Raw genomic sequence first — 26,728 nt, 5'->3', positions numbered from 1 at the left:
GCACAGGCTGCCCAGAGAAGCGGTGGATGCCCCATGCCCGGAGGAGCTGGCGGCCAGGCCGGACGGGGCCCAGCGCAGCGGGGCGCGGGGCACGGAGCGCCCCGGGCAGGGGTGCGGGGCCCGGGGGCGGCCGCGGCCGGCGCGCAGCTCTCGGGGGGCAGCGCGGCCCGGCCCCGCCGCCTCCCCTGCCAACCCCACAGCGCCAGGGAGGGCAGTGAGGGCCGGGGCCGCCCCTCGGGGCCAAGGTACCCCTGCCCGGCTGGCCGCTCGCCGTCAGCCCCCGCGGGGCGCGGATGAGCCGCCCCAGGGCACGGCCCCGTCCCGACACCACAGCCCGCGCCCTCCAGGGAGCGACGAGCAAGGAGCTGCCGCTGCCCTTCCAGTCCCCGGGCAGGAACCGTCGAGGCTCCCCCGTGCCCTGTCTCCCTGTCTCCCTGTCTCCCTTCCTGGCCCTTCCCATCCCTTACCCGCCGCCCGGCTCGCGCCGCCACACCGAACTTTCGCGCGCGCCGCCGCCGCTGCCAGGGCTGCGCATGCGCAGAGGCGGGGTGGGCGGGGCGGGCGCTGCGTGAGGGCCGGCGCTGCCCGTGTCCGCTCGGCCGTGCCGGGGGACGGCGGGCAGGTGTAATATTCCAAATATTGTACCAATTCGTCCTTATTTCCTGATTGAAGAAACTGTTTGTAGAGTGAGGCACTCATTGCAATCCTACCTACAGAAAAACAAAGCAGATTATCTGAAAGAACGAAGTCACCAAGGGAAAACACTCTCTATCTTGGACCTAGGTTGGCATGTTGCTTTTCAGATGGATTTAGATTAAATTGCAGTGGCATCATTAATCTGAATTAACAGGCTAGTTTGTTTTAGGTTTATATTTAAAATTTATATTCTGCTTGAGCATATGACTATCACTGCTGCTAAAGCTGAGGTTGCTGTTTCTCTCTTTACAATATAACCAGATAAGCTGATGTCCAACTCCTTACTCTCATTAAACTTTCATATTCTTCCATACAGTTTTTTTTTTGCAGTGTGCCGTCTTTTCCAATCACTACTGCTTTCAACTTTCTATAAAATGAGACATCCCCTTCAGTACAAAGGCATATTCAACCTACTCATATGGTGAAATCCTCATGCATGACTATTAACTTACTTTTTTACGTTTCATCCTATAAAATCAGCAACACTTGATGAATTAAAGTCTTGTTGCTGAAAGTTTCAAAGTTCTTTCTTGGGAGACAGCAACTGCTCATCAGCTAACCCATCAAGACGAACTGTCAGGGATGTTTCCCACACATCCAACACATCTGCAGAGCACAACTTGACGTATGGGTTCTAATGCCCATATTCTCACTGTGTGTCCAGGTCATAACTCATGAAAGTCTTTAATCATTCTGCTCCTTCTATTTCTTATCAAGTGAAAGCATGGGAGAATTTGTATTTGTTTTCTACCATCAACTGTGTTAAGGCTTCCTTAAATGTCAGCATTATTAATTATTTTATTCCTGAAACTTTTTACTGTTGTGGTACAGTGGGAGAACCCTGACTGGAAAAAATTTGATAACGTCATTTTTCATGTTTCTGATTGAATATATTCCGTTGTTGTGTAATGTGTATTTCTACCCCATAGTCAGTGTAGCAAAAAGCTGCTTTTGTTAGTTAGCTTGATGCTTATACCATCAATTTAGCCAATTTTCTTCTTGCTGCACAGTAAGCCAACAAGGCAACTGCAGACAAATTTTCATGCGCACCTGAACATATGGCCAAAGATCAGTGTAATATACCAGAAGCTGTGAAAAATAAACCTGGAAATTAAAAGGAAACAAACCAAGGCACTTAACAAAGTCATGGGAAATGGTGTAATAGACAGATATATAAAAAACAGGAACAAATAAAAAAAAAGATGAACATAAATTACTTAATATGCATAAATTCCAGTGGGTGGAAGGAACACTTGGTAATATTATCTTCAAATGACCCTCCTTGTCACAAAATAAATGGCAATGATATGAGCAGTGAATTAGGTAGGACAAGTCAAGTGAATGCCAATACAAATGTTATGTTACTTCAGACATTCTATATGGAGTTTGCCACTCCTACATTTAAAAAATGCAAAACATTTGAGTGTTAAAAGAATGTTATAGGGACTGTTTTTTTAGCCTTGATCTTTAATAACAGATGCTACTGCATATAGAGCTAATCCAGCTGCCTAGTCCTAGAGAATTACTAATAGTAAGTCTTCGACACTTCCAAACAGTATTTCAAACTGTTAGAATTCACCAGAAATAGTACTGATGTAGATAAGAATGCCATGGCTTCAAACTGTGAGTGTTTAGGAAAGGACATTCCAAACACCAGAGAATTGGTGGCTGCTCCCTGAGAACCCTGGCAATCTCCTCTGCCTCAAGGGATGTTGCAAAAGGCCCCTGATTTGCACTTTGATGAGATGCAGCAGAGACCACCATTGAATTCAGGGCAAAATATCACCATTTTGTCTTTTGGCCAGTATTGATTCGGTAGGAAAAAATCTTCTGATGGAGGAAAAGAAGGAAATATATCTTTGACAGGTTTTGGGGGGAAAAGGAAAAATAAAAAAAAACTTAAAAATTAAGAAAAAGTCCCAGTTACTTGAAGCTGCTCAGAGGTTTAGAATGTTAGAACAATACTGGGGTGGATAGATTAATAGGATGAACTGCAGGTAATGGACATGAAGGTTCATGGTAAGTATAATTATCAATGCCCACAACCACCACATTTGTAATATAGTCCATGCACATTATAGTGATCAGCTAAAGAGAACAAACTGCTTTAAGCAGCACAAGAGTACCAAGCAAAATGTCTTCAGACACCTTAGCTGAAGTGAACATGGTATATACCTTCCTATAGATCTGTGGCTGGTTCAGAATGGTTGGTACAAGATAACAGAGCTAACATAGCTGCTGCATACATATTGTTGTCCTTTACAGATGGAATTGGGGCTACCTGACAATTGGAGTGGCAAGCAAAGCATCAGCCACGCTTGAGAGATTCCCAGAGAAGACCACAGTATGTAACAAGTCACCAATAGATATCAGTGTAGTGCTCTTTGCTAGGAGGTTTCTGAATAGGCAAATGTGGCATTTCTGGATGGTGAGTATATATTTGAAAATTTACCCACTAAAATACTGTATTTTGGGCAACTGTTAGCATAGTAGTTAGGCATGCCAGCATCCTCAAGTTCGACGTGTTAATTTTCTCCCACATTTCCCAGTTGCTTTGCAGTATAATTTCATAATTCATCACTGCTTATGCTTTCAGTGCCATTCTATGAAAGAAACAAAGAACTTCAGTAACAAGGAGAAGTGGAGTTGCTTCCAGGAGGCACCAGACTCTGAAAATCTGGCTCATCAACTTTGTGAGATGTGTATATCACACAGTCTTTATGTTGACACTGGAATAATTTTTCCTCTGCTTTTGTTATTGATTTGCAAGTTGTTCCTTTACATTTGACATCCTAGGGATGTTTACTTGCTCCTAAGCAGGGCAGGACATTTGCTATGTTCTGTGTCCCAAGTGATAGATGAATACATTTGGTTTCTTCCTAATGCAAATACCATTGAGTCTTTAGCTGAGGAGCCTCTGCAGGGTTCAAAAAATTGTCCCTGAGTAGAGCAATGGTATTTAATGTTCCTTAAGCCCAACCTTAGGAGTGCTCGTAGTATCTACTAAAGCCGATCCCTTGGTATTTCTCAGACTTGTACAAAACGTGCTCACAGGGATAAAATTTGGAAATTGTACCATATGTCAGTCAATTAGCTAACCTTAACACAGTCAAGGTTTTCATGATTTTCCCTATTGTGTATCTTTCAAAAATGTTATTATAGAAGCTGAAGTATTTAGCTTGGTGATTATGTTTCTATCTATACTTTATACACTTCCTCGTGGGAAATAATCCTGAAAATAAATTCTTTCCCTGTACCTGTCTGCACTCACAGCAGGTGCTATAGGATATAAGCATGAGTTACATCAGTCATCCCCAAGACACTGAGACAAGAAAAATACAAAAATTTTCCATGATGTCCTGTGCTGTTGTGTGATTGCTGAACACTTGATGAATACTGGAGAGCATTTCCAAAATTTGGTCCACAAGAAATTAGCACAGTGCAGAGAAGCAGAGAGCTTACTTGTTTCTGTGGCATTCCCTATTGATACTCTGAAAAGTTGCTGTGGCATATACTTGCTGCAGAATGGAAAATTAATGACCTGTTCTCTTACTGACAGCTGCTAACTATGAAATACTCTTGTGAGCATTTCAATTCCATGTGTGTGACTATATTCCTTCTTGCTTTATAGAAAATACTCTCCTTAACTAGAATGGGCATTTACACATTCGAGAACCTGAGAAGTTTTATCAAAATTTCAGATGTTAAAAAGAAAAATGCTGTTTTTACTGGCAGCAAGCAGGAGCCAAAATAAAAAATCAGCAAAATGTGATAAAGAGCATGCTTGCAACAGGGTTGGAGATGTGGGAAACTGCTTGTTGACAATCAGTATGCAGCTACAAAACATTATATTATTTCATGACTTACATAATTATTTAAACTAATGATGTTATGAAGCATTAAATCTTACAAAATGAAGTTACCATCATGAAGTACATCTGTGAACACAAAGGTATCACACACTGAAAGTATTTAGCTTTTCCTTTTGCAAACTTGATTATTACAGGTGAGATTTTCAAATTAAGAAATTAAATCTCAATAAATTCATTTTTCTTCATACTTTAAAAGTATGAAAAATCTGATCACTACTTGAAACCAAAATTTCAAACAAGACCACAACATTGTAAAGTGTTGCAAGTAAAACAGCTTGTAAGCTCTAGTCCCAATAAATACAGACATTTTGAAATAAAACAAAATCAAAAATTCACACACAGAAAAGCTGTACTTCAGCTTATCATGGCATGATGAACACCATAAACTGAGGTTAAAACAGAAAGTAGCCTTATAACATCCCACCATACTAAAAATGCAGCAAAACAGTCACTGTCCATGAAATATAAGACAAGCGCAAGAATACAAGGAGAAAAATTAAAGCATTTAAAGTAGATAAATTTCTCTATAACTGTCTTTCATCATCTAGATGACATCCTTTAATTAAAAGTGATGTAGTTTTGTTTGAAACTTGAGACTGCCTTTTCATCTATAAGCTTTGCCAAGCCTATGTCTATATCAAAACCAAACAAATCCAGAGAGTGAACCAAAACCCCATACATCAGATGAAAAGTGAAGAAATTACCAAAATTCACCCAATGCATGAATTTCCACCATAGTATTCCTAGTGCTGACTTCCATATTAAAAAAAAAAAAAAAAAAAAGCCATAGAACACAGGAGAAGAAGACTAGATAGAGAGACAGTGAGAAGATACTTCTTTTTGGTTGTAACCCAATCTCCTGCAGGCCTCTTTAGCTAGGCAGTTTGAAAAATCATCTTCATGGTCTGTGTTTTTCAGTGTTTGCTGAAGGCTGTATGTGATCCTTTGTTCACAGTAACACAGGCCAGGGTCCTCTGTGGCCTTCATGCTTTTACAAATTATGTAAAATTAGGTGACACAGCTCTGTGATGGAAAATGGGAACAGCAGTTCATGCACTGCCAGCTTTGCCACCACAGTCTCTGTACGTTCGCTGGAAACCTCGTGTGTCTCATTCCCTTGTCCAGCTTATTGGACACTGCAATATCGTTCTGCTTTGACCTCCCAAAGGAAATATAACTCCAGTATTCCATTGCCTTCACTGCTTCTTTAAATAGTTTGTCATCCACACTCCTTTGCCTGCAATACTCATAGTTGCAAATCTGTGGAATGCACTCTTTCAGAAATCTCAGTTGTTTTAGCAATCCTTCTTCCTTTATCGGTATTAACCTTTCTTTAACCTTGTCTATCTTAAGATTTAGTCCCTTCTCATGACTTCTCAGACAAAATATCAATTTGTTTTCCATCATTCTCTCATTAAAACAGTGTTCCATTTCTTGCTTTAACTGAATATTTACACTGGATCACCTTTAAATGGTCTATAGTTTAATATGGTGAATCTGGTTCACAACTGATAATCACTTGCAAGTATATAATTCATACTGTTCAAAAGTTTTATACAGCTTTGTACAGACCATATAAAGACTGGTTTGAAGGCATTGTTTCAGATAACTCTATAAATGAAGGATATATATGCAAATACATGGGGCAAAATAAAATAGCAAAGACAAATATTGTATTATGATGAAGATAAGATTGAGTGTTTTTATCCGTAAATTGCAATAAATAAGTGCAACAAAAATTATGTTGAATTAACCCAAATTTGAACAACAAAATGCCATGTTATTAATTATCACATATAAAATAAATCTAATTGTATTAAGAAATAGAAGGTAAGAGCCCAAAAGCTGATATGGCTGTTAATGATATAATCAAAAGTTTAAGGTATAGAGTTTGTTACTCCATACAAGATTTTAATAATTTTGAAATCAGTTACCTACCCCCCCGTTTCTCTTGTACCCGCAAGGTCACAACCCTTGTTTTCCGTGTTTCGTCTCAAAGGTGTCCCTTGGAATTTGTCAAAGACCTTTAGCTCAAACCTGGAATTTAAGTATGTATTTCATTTACATTTACATATTTCTTTCATTTCATGGGACATAAAAAAATTCTGGCAGCAGCTACAATACCATTAGAGGGTCTTTCATATTTGATCTCATAAAATATTTTTTGTCATGAAATAATATGATATCCAACATAAATATGAAGCTGGATCCTGTCCCAACTAAGGGCTACCATTGTGACCTGAAAACAAGTGCAAGCAACATTCTTGCCTATTACTCTTATCTGAAACTCACTGACCTGGACAGAGCATCAAATAAATTGTGCAGGGAACTCCATATGTTAAGCTCTGATGTGTCCCTGATTTCCTTTCTTTTCCTTTTCTTTTCCTTTTTCTTTCCCTTCTGTCCCTAGGTGCTCCTTGGTTCTCGTGTGTCAGTGTGCTCAGCTGGGAGGGCAGGACTGGACAAGGGGGCTTTTCAGTCACTGATACCTGAGCTGGCATAAAACTGTGGAATCTGCAGTGAGTATTAAAGCTATTGTGAGCAATTCAATCCATGAATAACAGCTCAGAGATGCAGATCTATGGGCTGCTGCTGCAGGCAGATAACCCAGCTTGCTATACTGGTGGCCTGATCCACTTGGGGAGTTTCTTTGCTCCTAAAGTACTGTTTGTACAAATTATAACCAAATCATAATTAGTATCTCCAATCTTAAAATTTAAACATTTAGAAATACTAGCCATTCTCTATTCCCTGGATATTAAGAATCCTAAAAATTTCTCAGCAACTGGGCTCTTCAGATGATCAGATAGTACAAATTGACCAAATGGTCAATAACATTTGGGAAAACTCAAGAAACAGGTGATATTTGACTGAAAAGAATATAGGTTAAAACCTGTTCATCTCTGAGCTCCACTTATGTCTGAATGTAAGATATGTCCAGCCTGACCTCCCCAAAAAGCTAAGGAGCTAAGCATCCATTTTTGTCCTATCTAGAAATGTTACTCTTTCTCCCTCAGTCATGATGTTTTGTGAAAAAGCACATCATAAGCAGTAAAATTATATTCAAAATGCAAAGTGGGCAATGAATGTTGTGGAGAGTGCTCTGGATGAATCATGAGTTTTCTGGGTGGCTGAAAGCATTTTATTTCCTTCCTCCAGTTTTTCCCCATCTAGTAAATGAGCAAAATGATACATTGTAAAATGCTCTAGAAATGTGGACTAAGGAACATGAGGTAAAAAGTCAGTATAATAATTATTATAAAGGAAAAAATACACACTAAAACAACAGAACTGAAGAAGCCTGGTTCCTCTGAATCTTCATTAATTGGCTTTGTGGTTTCTAGGAAGTCATTAACTCTTGCCTTTTCCATGCAGTAACTAAGTACTATAAGACCATAATTAAAAGTAAAAAAATTAAAGCATCAGTAGCTTTAATAACTGAGAAGGAAACTTAAAGTGTCACTAGGGAGGTGTCTAGAATGCAAACAGGCTTCTGTGCGGTTTCTTACTCTACTACTGGTTTTGGGCTCCACGATATTAACAGGACATGAAACTGTTAGAGAGTGTCCAAGGGAGGCCACGAGGATGGTTAAGGGTCTGGAGGGGAAACCGTGTGAGGAGCAGCTGAGGGCACTTGGTGTGTTCAGCTGGAGAAGAGGAGACTGAGGGGAGACCCCATGGTGGTTTTCAACCCCCTTGTCAGGGGAAAGAGGGGCAGGTACTGATCTCTCCTCTCTCATAATAAGTGACAGGACCCAATGGAATGGCCTGCAGCCATGTCAGGGAGGGTTAGTTTGGATATCAGGAAAAGGTTTTTCACCCAGAGGGTGGTTGGGCACTGCAACAGGCTCCCCAGGGCACCAAGGCACCAAGCCTGACACAGTTCAAGAAGCATTTGGACAATGCTCTCAGGCATATGATGTGATTCATGGGGTGTCCTGTGCAGCGCCAGGAGCTGGACTCAATGATCCTTGTGGGTCCCTTCCAACTCATCATATTCTATGGTTCCGTGATATAGGATAGGTCAGCGAAATGTTCTAAACGTGGTCATAGGTAGCTATACATTACAGCATGTGAAATGCTGCAAACAAGTAACTAAGTCAGTTAGGGATACGTTATCTATCTTCAGTGGTTCCAACTTTCTCAGTGTTCAAAACCTATGTGGGGACTGCAGCATCACTTGTCACCTCTCAGAAATACTTCTCCAGGCCACAGAGTGAGAGCCAAGATGTTCATGGGAACAGATGGCCAAAAGTATGGGGAGTCTGGGAACTCGACCCCACCTGTACTTTTTTCTCAGGCCTTAATGAGCGTGGAGCAAAAACTGCTTCAGCAAGGCCTCGTGCTCCTTTTGTCAGAGCTGCCCTTGTGCTGCAGTGACATCCTGGGGTTTCTCACTCTGCCAGGCCCTCTATTTAGTGGTGGCTGCTCTGAAGCACTAAGAGGAATCAAAAATGGAACATGATTAAGTCCTGCTCTGAGTTGTACTAGTGCATTAACAGGACAGGAAAAACATGTGAAGACTCATCTGTAGCTGCATAATGGTGTGATACCTATTTGCCATGGAATAAAGGAAGCCTAATTATGAAACTGCATGAAGAGAACACAAGAGGTTGTTCTTTTCTGAAAGACTGCAACCAATGGAAAACAGGCTTCAAACTGTCATTTTGCTAGCTTCAGCAGCACTATATTTAAAATTATAGTAAAATCTATTAGTACTTGTTCAGAGAACTTGTAACCATGTTAGATCTAGAAAAGTCATAGTAGGCCAGTTACAAATCATGATAAAATTAAAAAGATCACTGCTGTGAAATATTTTATATTGGAAAACCACCTTTTTCTCTTCTGTCAGCTGTGGATTTGAGGTTGATTTCTCTAGTAGCTTTATGTTCATCACCAGTTTTCATTCATACACACATGATAAAATTCCTTAACCAACATATGACAGAATTTATTTATCATGTATTTAGCACTGTTACAAATCTGTAGTATCAGTCTTCTCCCATGCAGAATTTTGAAAAAGGCAAGTTTAACAGTGTCTTGTTATGAATTAATTTCAAGCTCAAGAAATTCTGTGTTTGTGTAGTGCAGCTGCACATGCCTAGCAGAGCCTTCTGCACAGTCTTTGCTAATATCCTGGCAAAGCCTTAAGTCCTGCACTTAGGGTTAGGCAGAGCGTTGTGGCAAGTGACAGCACAACTGAGAGCTTACACAGTTTCTCAGCACCTCACTAAGGCTTGGGCTTGAATGGGAAATGGTGGCCCAAATGTGCCACTCTGGGCACACCAGTGGCACAGAGTAAGCTAGAAAATCTGGCCTTCAGCCATGTGATTCCTCTGGTTTATCAGTTACTGGCTCTGTCTCTTCATATTTCTGGTTACTAAGGTCTTTGTGGATGTTCTTGAAGACATGGCAGAAATCAAGACTTATTCTGTCTGTCTCCTCATTTTCAGTAATCACATGTTCTGCTCCCCTGCACCATGCAACCACTGCAGATGAGGCTGTACTGCCTTAGGTGTTTTTTCTCTGCTAAGAGCTATTCACAGTCTAGGTTGTCATGCTGTTAAACAGTAACAATCAAGGAACAGAGCATTTAATAGAAATTAATGGCTTGCTAGGCAGAGTTTAAAGCCTGAGGTACAGCCAGAGCCTATTAACTCCAGCTGGTCATTAAGAATCCTTCAGAAATACCTTGCTCAGAGGTCACTATTACTGTTAAAACAAATGTAGGCAGATGGATTTATTTCCTGGGTTGCATTTTCAGCTGGTATGCAGAGGGCTTTTCTGGAGAATTTAAAGCTTCTTAACATTAATTCGTCAATTATTTGAGTCACCTGTCAGCATTCCAGTTATACAGTTTTAATTATACTTATTGTGAAACATGGATATGTAGCACTCTGACCTTCAGATCAGTTTATTTGATTATCATTTCAGATCTGCTGGAAGATATGGCATCCTTTTTGCCTACTGAGGAAACAAAAACCCTGATATGAGCATTTATTCAGCAGGAAGTAAGTACTCCATCTTCTCCTAACTGTCTAGTGTGTTTGCATGAAGACATGATCACTCAGAACACCAGCTGGCCAGCAGGCCAAAATGAAAATCTAACACAGGCAGGGTTTTATAGGCTTTAACAAGAGCCTATAAATAATAAATAGTTCATTTAAAACATCTTTTGGGGAGACAGTGTAGTAGCAGAAGGCGAATTCAAGAAAATACATTTGGAATTGATTTGCTAGAACAGAAGAGGAGCATTCAGTGGAATTAATCCTGCTCAGAAGTGGAGATGGGCACAGTTAGGAATAGGTTGACTTAAGCTCTACAAACTACTGAATAGATCTTGAACTTTTGTGTCTAAAAAGTCAGCTATCTTTCAGAACAGCCATCCACACATGGGTATATATTTTTGTAATACTCAGATTTTAAGAAATAGAATGAAAACACAGTAAAAACTGTGTTATTGAAAATTTGCTATTGCTGCTGGGGTAAAAAAAAAAAGAAATTTTTTTATGTTTAGTAAAATATATTGGTTTTTACTGTTTAGTGTGTTTGTACTCTATTAAGAGAAATAAGCCCAGGTACTGATAAAGCTGAAGCCTCTGATGCTGGCAATTCTATAATGTTTGAGTTTTCTACCTCACTACTGATTTTTAGACTAAAAGTCAGATTACTTAAATGAAGTTTCTGAGCCTGATTGGTACAAATAATCAGTTCCACTCTTGTCAAATGACAGATTTTTTTTCACCAGAATTTAAGCAAGTCCCTGGGTGATATACATTTGTGAGGAGGCAGCAGGGCTTTGGGATCTGACGTCACCACTTTTAATAAGAGGAAAGGAATATCAACACATCCCTCTCAGCCACTCTTGGATCACGATCAGTAAATGGGGAAGTTTCCAAAATTTTACTGGGCAAACTGTGTTGCAGCAGTGAAACTAATTCTTTTGTTAAGGTACTCGGAGCTGTAGAGCAAGAGATAATTCCAGGAATCCTGTCAATGTCCTGCTGCACTATAAAATCTTAAATCTCTTCTGCTGAAATGCACCTTCAGCTATTTACTTCCATAAACAAACAGATCGTGATAGCTGTTCCATCCTACTTGAAGATCATTTCCACTGGCATATGGGTATTTTCTATTTTCTTTAAAAAATGTTTCAACACTACAACAATATTACCTTAAATGTTACTTTATGTTACCTTAAAGGCCTTTAAATATCCCAAACTCGACCTTATGGAGCTTGGTCATGTACAGAGCAAGTCCTAAGGCACAAATCCTGCAAATAGTTACATATCTGCTTAATTTTACAGACTTAGGAGTCCTTTGAGAGTTAAGCACTTAGTAAACATTTGCAGGATTGATGCTTAAGTATTTTTTATTGTAATATATTATTTTGCATGTAGGAATATGCTTATATTCCATGACTGTATCTGTTCAAATATAAATTTTCCCTCTCAGCCCCCAGTGTCAGACAGTGATATTTGAATGCAATCCATGATGTCAGATTCCCAACCTGAATTCAAAGCCGTCTAAGAAATGCAGGTTTCTCCAGCAAAAAAAGGTGCTTTCGCATTTTAAGCTGAAATAGCTGCAGATCCTGCTTGTGGCTGGGCATGAATTACGGACTTTAAAACAGTGTTTGAAAATCTGTGCTTTTAGTGTAAGAGACAGTGTGTATAAAAACAAATTTTTCTCCTAAATGCACTTCAAGATGAAACATCCACCCCTTCAACATTAACTGGATAAGTTGCAGCAGTTACAGTGAAAGGATGCCAAGACTAAACTATTTACTTAAAGGATTCCAATTTGTCCAAGCACCAAATGGCTTAAGTCTCTCAACCAGACAATTAATAATACAACCACTATTCCGAAACACAGTTTAGCACCCCAGATATACACCCCAACTTACCAGTATCTGACTGTCCAACATGTTGCACATTGCCCTAAAGAAAAATTTCTCCCCACATGGATAGCTTCAATCCTGAAATCCATATGAGATGTTCAGGATGTGTACTGGCAAAAGATTTAAATGCCTTGGATTTTAAACAGTGGCTTGTCTTCTCGTGGACAAATACTTGGGGAATAAAAAACAACCCCCCCCCCAAAAAAAAAACCCAAACCAAAAAAACGCTAAACAAACAAATAAACAAACTAAAGAAGCTCAAACATTTGAAAATAGTTTTGTCTTCACTGGAATGTTCCAAGAATTAACAACACTTTTTCGTATTCACAGACTTCTTCCCTTGTGATGATAGCTAGATGCCACTCAGTTGGGTAGAAAGTGTATTTTTCTTGAACTGAATGGGTTGCATCAAAATAAAAGGAAACCTTCTTGTGTCACTAGAGCTTATCATTAATTATTTTTGCATTACCTGACACCTGTTTAGAAGGCCAAACTCAAGTGTCTCAGTTTTCTCATGTGGACAGAAGGGGGAAACTGGTGCAAATGCAAGTAAATATCCAAGTGAAAAACATAAGTGAACATATAGAGAGGTCCAAAGCAGAACATTGATAATGAAAAGCAAACACAAGTCTGTATTTTAGTAAAAGAGATACAGCCACTGCAGCAACATTCAGAAGTCACAGACCCTAGTAAGCAACATCCAGTGAATTCAGTTCACAATTCTGAAGTCAAAGCAATAGAAACAGTTTAGAAGGTTCACCTGATAATGTTAGATTCCATGAAGGATTAAACTGATGTATGTCCAAAGTTCCAATGTTTTACAGCTGTGCCAGAACCACTAACAATGATGCCCAGAATAACAATTTGGATGCAATTTATTCTTTAGAAAGATGAGTTATTGAAGGCAGTATACACATCTTGGAGTCAGCTTTTTATGGGGAAAGCAGTGCATTCTTTTTAATAGCATTCCAGGTGTCCTTTTATTTATTGCGGTGGTCTTCCTCAGATCTATCTTTATTTGACCTCACCTACTGTAAAGATGTTAGGGAGAACCTACCAGCGATGCTTCTGCATAGACTTCTTGAATGGGTGTAAATTATTATCCATAGTGGCATACAAATTTGCACATTTCATAGAGGCAGTGTCTTCTTTCAGCAGCTGGCAAACAACAAACACTTTCAAATTTGGTATGCTCTGGTTGCTCCCTGGCTATGACAAAAAACTGCTTAAATGGCCATGACTGCAGATACGCCATTTTTGTCAGAGGGTGTGTGAAGGGGAACCAGTGTTGTGGCTGTTTCTGCTGACCCAGTGAATATCTGTTTTCAACAACATGTTTTGCGACACATCTGAGGCTCAGGAGGTAAAAACCTGACCGGACTACATGCCCTAAAGACTCTGCATTAGCAGAAATTCTGCTATATTTCCCTATTCACTTCAGCTCAGCTCATCTCAACTAGGTAGAGAAAAATCTTTCCTCGTTGCCTTCTCCTGAGCTATTAAACACGGACCTTTCCTTCCACGGAAATGCACAAGGGTGTTTAAACTCTGTTAAATGATATGGAAGAGAGTAGAAATCAACTTTAATTGTATGTAGCTGGGAATCACACGCTTTTTATTAGTCTGAAAGATTACTCGGCTCATCCCTTTATCAATTTTCTACTTCAGGACCACTCAAAATCCATTCACATTAAACAAGCAGTAAGCCCCTTAGAAAAAATGTAATGTTAGCAAGTTAATCTCTGAAAGCACTCATGTAATTAATCCAATAATGATAGTATAATTTTTGTTTAATATCCTGTAAGGGACAGATCACAAATCTATATTTTACATTGTAGTGGCAGAAGAAATCTTAATAAAAAGGCCCTGTTATGAAATATGCTGCAGCTTGAAACTTTCTGGAGAAAATGCTCTGACCCTATAGTGCCATTCAAGAAGATCAGATTGGATCAAAGACCCACTGGGATATGGAGTGTCTGTGGTGGATGAAAAGCTAAGACTTTATCAGTTATGGTAAGATATAACCATAAAAGAATGGGAAATTATTCTTGGAACACAATAAATAAGATGTGTGGCCACTTTTAATTTTGAAACATAAAGATCTCTTCAATATCAGTAAGTTACTGACAATTTACTACTGTAATTTTACCGTAGATTACTACTATCCATTATGATTTTAATGTATTTTCAAGTGACAACACAGCTCTCCTGACAATGCAGCACTAGGTGCAAGTCTGAAAAGAGAGCAGCAGTTAAACAGATGATCAAGTATTGAATTTAAGCCATGATTTACAATGGTGACTGTTTCCAGAGCCCACTTCCTTTGGAACAAAGTATAGCAAGAAAGAAAAAGAGAAAAAAGCTTTGGTCGTTCTTTCCTACCTCTGTAGGGTGGAACAAAGGGGCCAGCACACAACCAATAGAGAAACCACTGCTGAGTTCTCAGGGCTCTTAAAAATTTAGTAACATCTTTTGGTGCCTAAATAAAATTGTATGATCCCAGAGAGGGCCACAGGATAAACCAAAGCCAGAAGGGACTAGTAGGAGGGCAGACTTCCCTATCCACTTGTCACAATTATACAGTGTCAGTTTTTTCTATTGTGGCTCTTTGCTGCTTGTTTTTGTCAGTGTTTTGTTGTCAAAACTTTAGAGAAACAAATGCTCAAAGTGTTCTTTGTAGATTTGCGTCTATGATTTTGCAAGCAGAATTTCTGAAGTTAAATAATATCTTTATTCTTAGCAAGGTTACGCTCTTATTGACAGGCAATCCAGAGTTCAGGGATTGAAAAACACCCACCAAGATGTACATATCACAAATTCCCACAGAAAAGCCAAAAAATCCCAGGAAAAGCCAGTGCAACAGGCAGACTAGCAGCTGACCCATGAGCAGCGGCTTCCCATACACTCCCACTGCAACACTTCTTCATGAGGGCTTCCAGAGCCTTTTCTTTTTCACACACTGAGTCTGTTAGATGGCATGTGTGAAATAATATGGCAGTTATTATGGGGATGTGTGTTCTTTGGAACTGAAAAAAAGCATCTGCTAGGTCACAGCCTGCTTCTGGGTTGGACACACAATGTCAGTGGGAACAAATTAAGTGTTATTCCAAGCATCCATGCAAAGAAGACCTTAAAGGGAAAGGTACTATGAGGCCAGAGAAAATAATTTTAAATGACACAGTGAAGTGTCTTCAATTCAGAGCTTTTTTCTTCTATTACATGCACATTAAGGAAGCTAACAAGACCACTTACAGTAAGTCAGTACCCTTCCATTCTGCTTAATCCCATTTGTACTCCAAAGAAATTAATCAAAACAACAGGAATGTGGAAATGATGTCAAGAGACTCTCAGAAGTGTGCAGGATAGTGCAGAAGAAAATTCTTTAGGAAAAGTCAGCAAAGTCCGCCCCCAGACCGAAGAAAAACAGTTCTCTGGAGCCTCTTCTTCTAAGGTTCCCTTCAGGAGTTTGCTAAACGACAAAAATTAAAGCTGAACCAGAAAATGAAGCAACGTGCACCGGGAATGACAGCACCAAGGAAGCTGTGAAATCCAAGGTGCAACTGCCTGCATTTTGGAAGAATTTTAATACATTTCAGGACAAAATAGCACATGCAAAAATATAAGCCTACCTGGTATTTATCTTGGACTCAATGCTAAAATAACTTGCCAGTAGCAAATTCCATACACTGAAACCACAGTTCTTGCTACACACTCGCATGGTTCCCATCATACACACTCGCACACACACACAGACACACACACACACTGCATAGAAAAACACTCAAAAAGCCAGCATCAACATTATAAAAAATATCCCCCAAAGCAAGTTATCACCTCACCTCCAAGCAGGAACACTGGGCTCTTATGCTCAGCGTGTAGGCACAGCCAAACCTCCCTTGTCCATCAGAAAGACACCTCTGGTCATTTTGCACAAACTTCAAATGCACCTTTTAAAGGAACTTCTGAGAGTCTTCCCACATGGGCTCAGGGGTAGTTGTCTCTGTTTCTCTGTCTGCTGTTCCCTTTCTGCTGTACAGCTCACTGACTTTTTTGCTTCTGTCTCAGCTTCCCTTCACCCTGCATCTACAAACGAACCAGCACCACAGTGTGTGTGTGTGTGTGTGTAGTACTGAACGAAGAATACCCAAGGCCCATGTTGCCAAGCTGAACTAAATCTCCTTAGCAGTAAAACTCAAACTTTCTTATATGTATTTTTATTAGCTGCAGCACTACTTTAGTGCTTACTTAATTTTTCCAGTTCAAATAGTCCTAGTTACTCACCACGATTGTGAAACAAAGGACTTGAATGTTCAAAGGATCAGAGGCCATGTCACTCTTTGTTAGGAGTATCTCGAGTTTTCTCTAATAGTATTTTTTCTGCTAACCATGTCTGATAAAAATGGCTTTCAAAAGTGTAAAATTCTCCATTAGAGTAATGCAAAACCTGAATTATAAAACAATTTGAGAAACACACACAAAACAGAAAGAAAACAAAACCAAAGAAACACAGACAATAATTTCCCAGGGAACATGCTCTGAAAGGCTTCTTACAGAAATTATTTTTTGGGATTCCTCAGGCCTGGCCAGCCCCCTAACAGATTTATAATATCTTACTGGTGCACAAGAGATCTTGTACTTCTGCACTGGGTTTTTCATTGGCTTTTTGGAACAACTCCACTCAAACTGCATATCACAAGTATGTCTCAGCATAGCTCCACTCACCAGCTAACCACGAGTCATGCTAGAGAGAAAAGGGAAAGAGAGGAAGAGGTGTTGTAGTTGTGAGTAAAATCACATTTAAACTTCAAGGAAAAAAATAAAAATTCCCTGCACAGATCCAGTTCCACAGAGGTAAAGGGTGCAATAATTTTCTCAACTTAAAAGGTTTCCTAAGATTTTAAAAAAAGAAAAATAAAAAGGTGATAATTTAATACAGAATGGCAAAACCAGAATGCAATTATAAAAAAAGACGGTTTTTTATGGCAGGGACCTGGAGGCCTAGGTTTAAGGTTCACAAGGCTGTTTCAAAATAGCTCTTCCATACATCTCAGGTGCGTGCAAGATAGGCCACTTCCACAAACAAAACCTTCTGCTTGCTGTTTTTCCTTGTGCGACTTCCTGCTTCAGATGCAGCTCAAAAAGGCTCCTGAAGGATGCAAATTCATTCATGAAGTCCCAGAGTACCAGTGACTAAATTACAATTTACAGTCTGAAGGCAAAAAGTAGTCTGAATTTTTTTTTTTACTTGATTCTCAGCCTCAGCTACAGGCAACTAGCTCAAGAATGAGCTGGACAATGGTGACAATGTTCCCTCCTGCATTCAATAAAGGGTGGAGATTTTCTCTGGCCCTCCTTCTGTTGTTAATGTATTTATAAAAACACTTATTATCATTCACAGCAGTGGCCAGAATGAGTTCTAGTTGAGCTCTAGCCTTTCTAATTTTCTCTCTACATGACGTAATGACATCCTTCTACTCTTTCTGAGTTGCCTACTTTTTTGCCCCCAGGCATATATTTTTCCTCAAATTATACTGAAATGTCTGACAACAGCAGTGGAGCTGAACACCACAGCTTATGTTTTGGTTAGTATTTTCACCAATTATCCACTTAACAATTATATTCATATGCAGGCATTTTTAGGGCAAAAAATAACTCAATTTACAGTTCTGTTTCCATACCTGACTCAGTATGGGTTAGACTGAACGAAACAATGAATTCACAGAGCTCATACCATGGAATCTTTTGTTCCATTCATTTAGTTTCACAAGAACTCTGTTGAAAATTTTTTGCAAATTTTGATAAGGTAAAGAGTAACAAAAAAGAGCCTCCCCCTGCCCTTTTGCCAGGTAGAAAGTGCTGTAGTACTATCTCAAAAATTAAAAGTCTTGTCTTTTAGATGTCATTTCAAAATTTTCCCAAGTGTTACACTAATGTGTGTGACACTGTGCAGTAACACCCTTTCTTAGCCTTTATAACCATTTAAAGTTTTACCTGTTAGTCTTTTAAAATGTTGCAGAATGGTACAGAAGCACATTATATTGGCTACCAAAGTAAATGCTCTTAAGTTAAAATTAATAGCTTACTTAAAATGGTTGCATAATAATGAAAGAGGGTTTGAATTCTCTTACAAATACTAGTTATTTGGGATGAATGTCGTGTGTTTCCTATTTACCCCAGTTATTATACAGAAATATAGTACTCAAGTCCTTTACCTTTATTAGCCTTAGCAACTAAAAAAATATATGCTCCTTTGTTTAATGAGAAGTACTAACCCGTTGGGCTGAGAGGTAAAATCCCATTACAGGTGGTTTGTATGTTTGGTAACTCGGAAAGGGTCAACTGGCATTTTAACCTCAAGATTATTAGGTTAAATCTAGACATCTCAGAGGACATTTGTTCCCTATGTTTGGTGACTTCCAGAGTCACACATATTTTCAGTAAAGCCACCTTAGTGCAGGAACAGCACTCTGCAGTGACAGACTCTCCTAAATGAAGCTCCCCACTTACAAACCCTACTAAGATCCGGCAGACCAGAGAGGTACAACTTCTTGTCTTCCATGTAAGACACAACATCTGTCACAAGGCAGAGAGAGAAGAAAGATTCCCCTTCATCCAAGCAACAAAAGCTGGAAAAAAAGAACCTCTTTTGAGTTCTTCTTAGTTACCAAGTAACTCTTATTTAATTCCTCTCCCTTCCCCACTCTTTCAAAAGACTAGGTGGACATTCCTCCCTACAAATCTATTCCCCAACATAAACTTCAGATGAAAAAATCTAGGGGTGCTAAACTTGATACGACCTGGAACAAAGAAATCAGTTTTACCTAGGCATTGAAATATATTAGCAATATCATTGTGGGTCTCATAAATCAGATGGTGGTGTTCTTTCCCTTCCAGAGCACCCAGTGTTTCTCATTTCTGCCATAAATCGCTTTTCAAATACTTCAGTGGTCTTTCCACCTCAACAGATGGGGAGACCCACCTCATTCACATGTCTGGGAGTGAAATCTGTCTCCTGGTTTCCAGCCCTTCCTCTCCAAGAGGCAGAGTCCTCACCAGTCTGGGAAGCAGTTTCCAACCTCCAGCTTCCTATCTTCCCCTTTCCAGCTGCTGTGGCTCACAGCCTTGCTTCCCAGCTGGTTCCACAAGGCTGTGGGGTCTGTTAGGCAGCCAGGGACCTGCAAGTCGGACCCACTGCAAGAATTTCAGCTCAAGGGATGGAAAGACCAGACAGAAAGGCCACGTTTTTTGGTGCTCCCTTGAGCAAAACCTATATCCATTGTGTGCACATAGGTCCTAACTCAAACCAGCTGACCCACAGATCCTGCAACTCCTACCTGGCAGCTTTAATGAAGCCTGGAGAAGAGCCTGTGAGGGTGCTCTGATTAGCAAAGCAGACTAAAACACGTGCTGCTGCCTTGTGTTCTGTGCTCCACCAACCCAAGATATAACCTTCTCCACTGCAAGAAGGCACAGCTGCTGTGGCAGCAGAAACACCAGTGACAGTGCAGTTACAGCTGCTAAAATGAAGGTGGAAATGTTCATAAGGAAAGCTCTGGTAGGGTGAGAAGTGGCCTGGATGCCACTGCAGACAACCAAGAAGCCAAGGCAGAGATGTCTTTTGTTTAAGTCCTTGCTTATCCGCAGGGGCAAAAGGGTTTTCGCAGTATCAAATATGCCAGTGTATATGTTAAATACTTTTTTTTCTGGTTAAAGCAGTGGTACCACTTCATTTTGTGTGCTTAATTACCTACAATTAACCAGGTAAACTGGGCATGTATTTTTTTTAAGCCACTCAAGATAGGTAGTGCAGTTTCCTGGCATGTATCCTGTTCTAGCAATAAGGCTTAACATGACTGCAACAAAAATGACAAGAATGATTAAATGGAGCTGGAAAGTAGTAATTGTTCTCATCCCTTGAAGCAGACATTAAAAGTAATTACAATTTGGCAACGGTGATTTTCAGATATAAAAAGTCAGTGTCTCAAATGCTCACTGGGAGTAAAAGCTAACAAAAATGAAACACCTGTTTATACATAAATGCTGCTGCAGTTTAGCAGCATGCAGCATTCCTGGAGCTGTTAAATACATGCATTATGCCAACAAAAATGTGGCCACATGTTTACTTAAGGCCTGAATAATATGGCCAATCTAGTTTTTACCTGGGGTTAATAAGACTGACAGCAAAATGATCAGAAATTTAAACATGACAAATAACGTCATGTAAATAGCTATTGCTGACGCAAAATGGAGTTTTTAAAGAAAAATCCTATGTTCTGACAGAATTTGTGGGTTTATTTATGTGGTTTCCAGCCCTGTGAATGGATTTGCCCCATGGCTGGGACACCAAAGACAAAGTCAGTGAGTTGAGCTGAAGCAAGGCTTCAGTGGCACTCTTTTCACGGGCTGTAACCCAAAGCCAAATCTGCAACCTGACTCAGCCTGGCTAATCCTAAGGATGTGAAGGAGAGTGTTTTGAGTAGCAAGAAAACAGGTGTAGGAGTTCTGCAGTTCAAGTCCTTTAATTCTCTTTTTTGTGGTTAAACTTCCAGAAAACATGAAATAGAAAATTTTACTTGCCTTTCCTCTGACCATGAAAAGTAGAGACTGAATTATAAGTTATCTCAAGACATGTTTGGGCTATTTATGAGACATTTTGAACACTTATGTAAAAAAATACCTAAGAGTTCTAGCACAGAGTAAAAGCTGGCTAAAAAAGGATGCAGATAAGCTGGCTGGATCTGTGGCATTTTGAGGGATGCTCAGAAGAGTATCTTTGCACAGGACAAATCAGTGAGGTTTATGATGCAAATGACTTCAGACAGACGTGTCTACTTACAACATCCCCCCCATGCCTGCAGTAGCCTCTCCTCCTTGCCAGGCAGGGCCTGTGCCCAGCACAGGGACTTGCACACTGCCTTGCAATCACTAGCACACTTCCCAAAACAAGTTTTGTCAAGACCCTCCCTTCTTATGGAGGGCTTTTCAGAGTTTGAAGAACTCCACTTTTTTTTTTTTCCTTCCACGAAGTGAAAATACCAGACTATTTCTCTAAACCAATTTAGGAAGCAACCACAGAGATGGGAAAAAGACAAAAGAATTTCCTCCCACAGTTAAGCAGAAATAACCTGTACGTAAAGTGCTTTAGCCAAGAGTTTGAAGTCTATACAAACTGTTTCATTCAGAGTGAGAATTAAATGTATAATCCAGCCACAATCCCCCAACATATAACAAGGGTAACAGAATCAACAGACAAGGACCAGCAGGTTACAATTTAGACAGGGTATCGGAAACAGCTCCTGCTCCAAAATGGGCAAATCTCCCAAACGTTCCAAGTTTATGCTCCAAATCAGAATGCTTGCATGTTTGTACCTTCACAGCTGACCAGTGGTATATAGAGAAGCATTCCATAAACAACCAAATCAATAACCAGTAAGTTATATTCTTTTTATTTATGTTAGAATTTCTATCAGTGTTCGAACATTAATATTTAGAGAGTTTGTACAATTTCCATTCAAAGTTTAAAATGAGAACCACACTAGATCACAAATGGTAGCTAAAACACAGTTCTGAATTGTATGAATATTCACACTCTCTTTCTCTTAACACTGTTAAACACTTTCTTTTCTCCAGGGGGTTTACAAGGAAAAGTGTGCACTGTAATCGTATCTCAGCAGTGTTCCAAAACATAATGGTATCATCATTACATATAAACTCTTTAAAAATATACTTCTGTCAAAAGACTTGATGACTACTATGTACACTACAAAAATAAATTTTCATATAAATAAATTATATGGCATAATTTTATCTTTGTAACTGAAATGACGCAAACCCACTCCTACCAAAACAGGCAGGCAATGAGACCCAGTTTGAATATTTTTTTCCTTTTAACTCCTTACACTAAAAGCTACGACAAATCCTTAACGTAAATGTTATATACTCTTTCCTATTTAACATTAGTAAGCACTCTATACACATAAAAATTCATTAAACAGTAAAAACATAACTGTAATAGTGTTTCCAATAGAAATAAAATCCCTGCATCTTGTTTGTTATAAACTGGCATGACAAATACTGTAAGAAAAACATTCCTATGATACAAAAATATAAATATCATCCATGATTAAAAAAAGTTAAAAAAAACCAAAACCCAACAAAACAAATGTTGCCAGCCACTGAGTTCTCTTGCCAATGTGACTATCGAAGAAGAAGGTCTACATTGAGCACGAAGCAGCAGAGAGCTCACCCCTGCAGAGGGCAGGGCAGGGCAGAGACACTGCAGCTGCCCTGGGCCCCCTCCCTCCCGAGGAGGAGGAGGAGGAGGAGGCAGCAGGGCAGCCTGTGGCACAGGAGGCAGGGCAGTGTCAGTGGGAGCCCTGCCAGCCGTGGCACTGGGCGGTTGGAGGCGGCTCCCATTAGTGTCATACAGTTGTGTTACAGGGTTGTATGATCTGAGGTTAGTGTGCTGCTTGTGCTACATCGGGGCCCCTCGTCTTTTTGTCACCAAGAGTTTTCCCGTTGGTTGGACAGTGACCTGGACCAGGAGGCAGCTGTGACATTAACCCCTGGGGTGCACTGAGACAGTAGCTTATGTTCTAGGGGAACGACACCAGGCTCTCGCCACCTGCCCTTCGAGCGTTCACATTGGACATCTGTAAACAAGTGCCTCATATCAAAGTGTTTTCAAGTGAGCAAAAAAAGGCATGGAAATTTGTGCATTCTAATTATCCCCATTCATTATGCTGGCAAGGTCTGCGGGCAAAGACAGACTCCCTGAAGCCACTGGAGAAAAACACTTTCCCATTAAAGAATTGGCCACTGCTGTTCAGGAATACGTAAAGAAAAGCCCCACCACTGATGGTTTAGAAACTGAATATTGGTTGTGTTTGGCTCTGAATACACAATTGAACATCTACCTGCTCTAAAAAACAGCTTGGAGAAGGGCATAAAAAAGATGAAAAAAGAAGACAGAGATAATGAAAATTTGTGTTGCATTATTTTAAATTAAGGTTCTCTGTTCTTAGGGTTTGTTTCCAACTGGAACACAGATTGTAGTGTTTTTCCAGACCCTTCACCTGCAGCAATCCCCTTCTAGTTTAAAAATAATAGTACAAAAAGCTAAATTAGTTTCGCAAAGAGATCCCAGTTTAGCTGTTTTGATTAAAAGTGCCAATGCAGCATGGGAAAACACAAACAACAGAGAAAAGAACAACCCAGGCTTTATGTGTTATTACCATCCCGGGCCCACCAGAAAGCCATTTATATTTAAAAAGTGAATATACTTTCTTTTTATCCTTCCATTTGATTTTTATCATTTACTATTAGCTCCTTCCTGCCATGAAAATAAGGTGACCAAAGATACTGCTTTCAATGCTGTAACAACACAACTGAGCTGTGGCTCACCATTAAGCAACTCATCATCCAGCTTCTAATGCCACTCATGGTTAACAGTATCAAAATAAGGCAGATGCTAATTGTATTTCTATAACCACCAGCACCTCTCAATATCCAGCACCTTTGGAAGTGAAAAAATAATGGTTATAGTGTTTGCACTTACCTGGCACCTTTTGCAAGAAAAAAAAAACCCAAAAAAGCACTACAGGAACAGTAATTAAGCCTCACAACATTCCTGGGAGGTAGGTAAGTGTAATTATAATCATTTTACAGAATGAGAAACTGAGGCATGGGGGAGTTAAGTGACTTGACCAAAGTCATGTGAACCAAGTCGTCGGGGTCTGCGAACTGAAACACAACCCCAAACCTCACCTCCCTGTCTTCTCTTTTATTTTAGCTGGGCCTTTGATGATGGCAGTCTACGGTGTGTATGCTGGTAAACACCAACTCTGTTTTTACTAGTGCCTGCTAACAGGGAAAGCTGGACTTACATCAGCATCAGTGGGTTTATAAGCCCACCAGGTGTTAACATACAGTAAAAGAGAAACTACAGTACACCAGGAACATACACAGAGATGCATATTTCCAGATGCACACAGGAATACATACAGCAAAACAAACCCTGCACATATCTAAAATTATTTAAGCCTCCCAGATTAACTTGCTTTTCTTCGTATCTGCTTATTTTAAAAATTACCACGCATAGCGTGTGTGAAAGTTAACAGTCATTTCATACTACCACAGGGTCGTGATACGCAAGTTTAAAATATTTTAAACAGACATGTACCTTTCAAAAAATCCTATCACATAAGCAATATTTGCATAGAATTATACAAGTAAATTATAAAATATTTAAGCAGCAGCAACTTATGCTGAAATTTAGAACTAGATTAAGCTTAATTGTGGCACAGAAATCGATGTACAAAAAGTACAAAGCGCACACAATATTGTCCCCATTCTATTGCCCAGAGGCAAATTACTCCAGATTATACTACTTTACATTGTTCTTTTGTATATTACATATGTGTACATCTTTTAAATACTTAAAAGAAATATATAACAAAATAATACAATAGGTTACAGTAACAGTGAACTGTTGTCCTGATGCAGCATGTCCTTTTCTACAACTTCAAGCAGTTCTTCTCTTCAAGCAGTTCTGGAAATACAGTTTTCCATCTTTGGCCTCTTCTTTGCTTCAGTTATTACCCTGTATAAATACAGAAGAAAAAAACCAAACATCCATTAAAGCTCAAGAAAAACAAACAAATCAAGCTAATCCAACTCATTTCATGTTTCCTGAGGTTACAGTCAGCAGCCAGGAAACGCTGGCTCTGCTTTCATCTCAGTCATTAATTTCCTGGTAAAGAAATACTGACTCCAATTAAAAAAATGCAGATGCCTCAATTTTGAGTTCCCACTTTCAGATACCTGTGACAAATTCAGTCAAAACCAATGAATGTTTGAAGGATAGAGACGCTGCATTGAACACTGCACACATTTAAGGATCTCACATTACCAACCATGCACTTCAGCTCCAAACAGCTGAGCCCAAGTATTTCCTTATTCTGTGGATACTATTACTTGTCAGATTTCTAGACCGGAAGGCCAGAGGCATTCATGTCTATTTGCACTTTGGGATGTTTGGAGAGATGTTTTATAAATCAGAAAGTGATTCTATGAGTTATCATAAAAATTTCCACCAAAACTCTGTGTGTGAGCGTGCATGTGTCCTACAGCCAAAATAAAATTACTTCCTCTGCTCAAACTAGTGTCTGTCACTGAAAAGCTCAGACAAGCAAAGAGAAAAAACAGGGATCTACAACTAAGTAACTGTTTTAACACTCTCTTTTTCCCCCTCCAAGAAAAAAAACAGTGTAAAAATAGCGATAAACAGTTTTTCAGGTGAAAGACCCAAAAAGCTTTCAGAGTAAAAACCCGGTGGGCTTCCCAGCTTCAAAGTACTCCCTATAGAAGTAACAAAAAAACTAAGAAAAATGAAAAGAAAAAGAAAATCTTTATATTCCCCAAACATCCTCTAAAACATCCTGCCTGTTATAAACAGGACCATTTCCTGGGACCTTCTCTTGCCAGCCTAAAGACAGACAATGATTTAGGCAGCAAGTCTCCCCAGGTGTATCTGTGGTTTCACAGAACACGTCAGTGCCCTGCCAGGTCAGCTCTGCCCCATCCAACCTGTGGCAGCCCCTGCAGCTGCCCCTGCCAGGCAGAGGTTGGCCCACGACACCTCCAGGGTGGGAGTTCATGGGGTGGGTCTCTGAGGGCCCCTCAAAGAGCAGGGGACACCCCACTGTGCAGCAGCACAGTAGGCATGGTAGGACTTCCCACTTTTCACTCAGCTCATCTTCCAGAGGGATTCAGTCCTCATTATGGACTTCAAATTCTTCCACAGACTACTTTATTCAAGACGGAACAACTCTTGAAGGAGCTGACAATTTACACTCTCCTAGGCAATGTCATTCTGCACACTGTGCTAGAGCATGCCTGAGTCAGGGTTCAGAAGACAGGACCTATCAGTGGTAAATGCAATCACAGAGCTCTGAAAAAGTTACACAGCAACTCTGCTTCATTTTCCTCATCTGGTAAACTGGGACTGCATGATGTACTTATCCACTTTCCAAGGCTCTTGGAAGCAGTTCAGTCTAGACCCACAATAACTTCTCAGCGTTGGAGAGCACTACATCATCCAACCTCATGTCTAGTGCAAAATGTACTCTATTCACGGTTTAAGATGATCAGTGACCTGTAAGTAGCGCTATCTAAAGGAAAGATACCTCTGACAAATTTTATTTTTCCTCTTTTTTTTCTTTCTTTCTCTCATACTATTGCCTGACACAGGCAAAGCCTG

General features: G+C 39.8%; 1 protein-coding gene and 1 long non-coding RNA gene across 11 annotated transcripts in view; one reads left to right on the top strand and one right to left on the bottom strand.

Moving 5' to 3' along the window:
• The first annotated feature begins 598 nt into the window (after nt 1–598).
• On the top strand, nt 599–22,257 carry LOC113989078. 7 transcript variants are annotated; one of them, XR_005563665.1, is made up of 7 exons: nt 599–783; nt 2,962–3,040; nt 3,293–3,389; nt 6,979–7,087; nt 10,503–10,579; nt 14,307–14,481; nt 17,976–22,257. It is a non-coding gene; the product is annotated as an uncharacterized LOC113989078 (long non-coding RNA). The 7 variants fall into 7 exon arrangements; XR_005563664.1 differs by having other exon boundaries at nt 15,232–22,257; XR_005563661.1 differs by having other exon boundaries at nt 14,307–22,257.
• PTCH1 (patched 1) overlaps nt 21,899–26,728 on the bottom strand; it is a 75,947-nt gene continuing 71,117 nt past the window's right edge. For all 4 annotated transcript variants that reach the window (XM_039381672.1, XM_027723317.2, XM_027723318.2 and 1 more), the window contains exon 24: nt 21,899–25,069. The gene's annotated coding sequence lies outside the window, so the exon portion shown is untranslated. The remainder of the gene's footprint in view (nt 25,070–26,728) is intronic.

The sequence above is a fragment of the Pipra filicauda genome, unplaced genomic scaffold, assembly GCF_003945595.2.
Source record: "Pipra filicauda isolate LSUMZ 115617 unplaced genomic scaffold, ASM394559v2 scaffold236_size1216567_pilon, whole genome shotgun sequence".
In the NCBI taxonomy this organism is placed as follows: Eukaryota; Metazoa; Chordata; class Aves; order Passeriformes; family Pipridae; genus Pipra; species Pipra filicauda.
The sequence above is the reverse complement of the archived record's forward strand: the minus strand, read 5'-3'. Positions and strand labels throughout refer to the sequence as shown.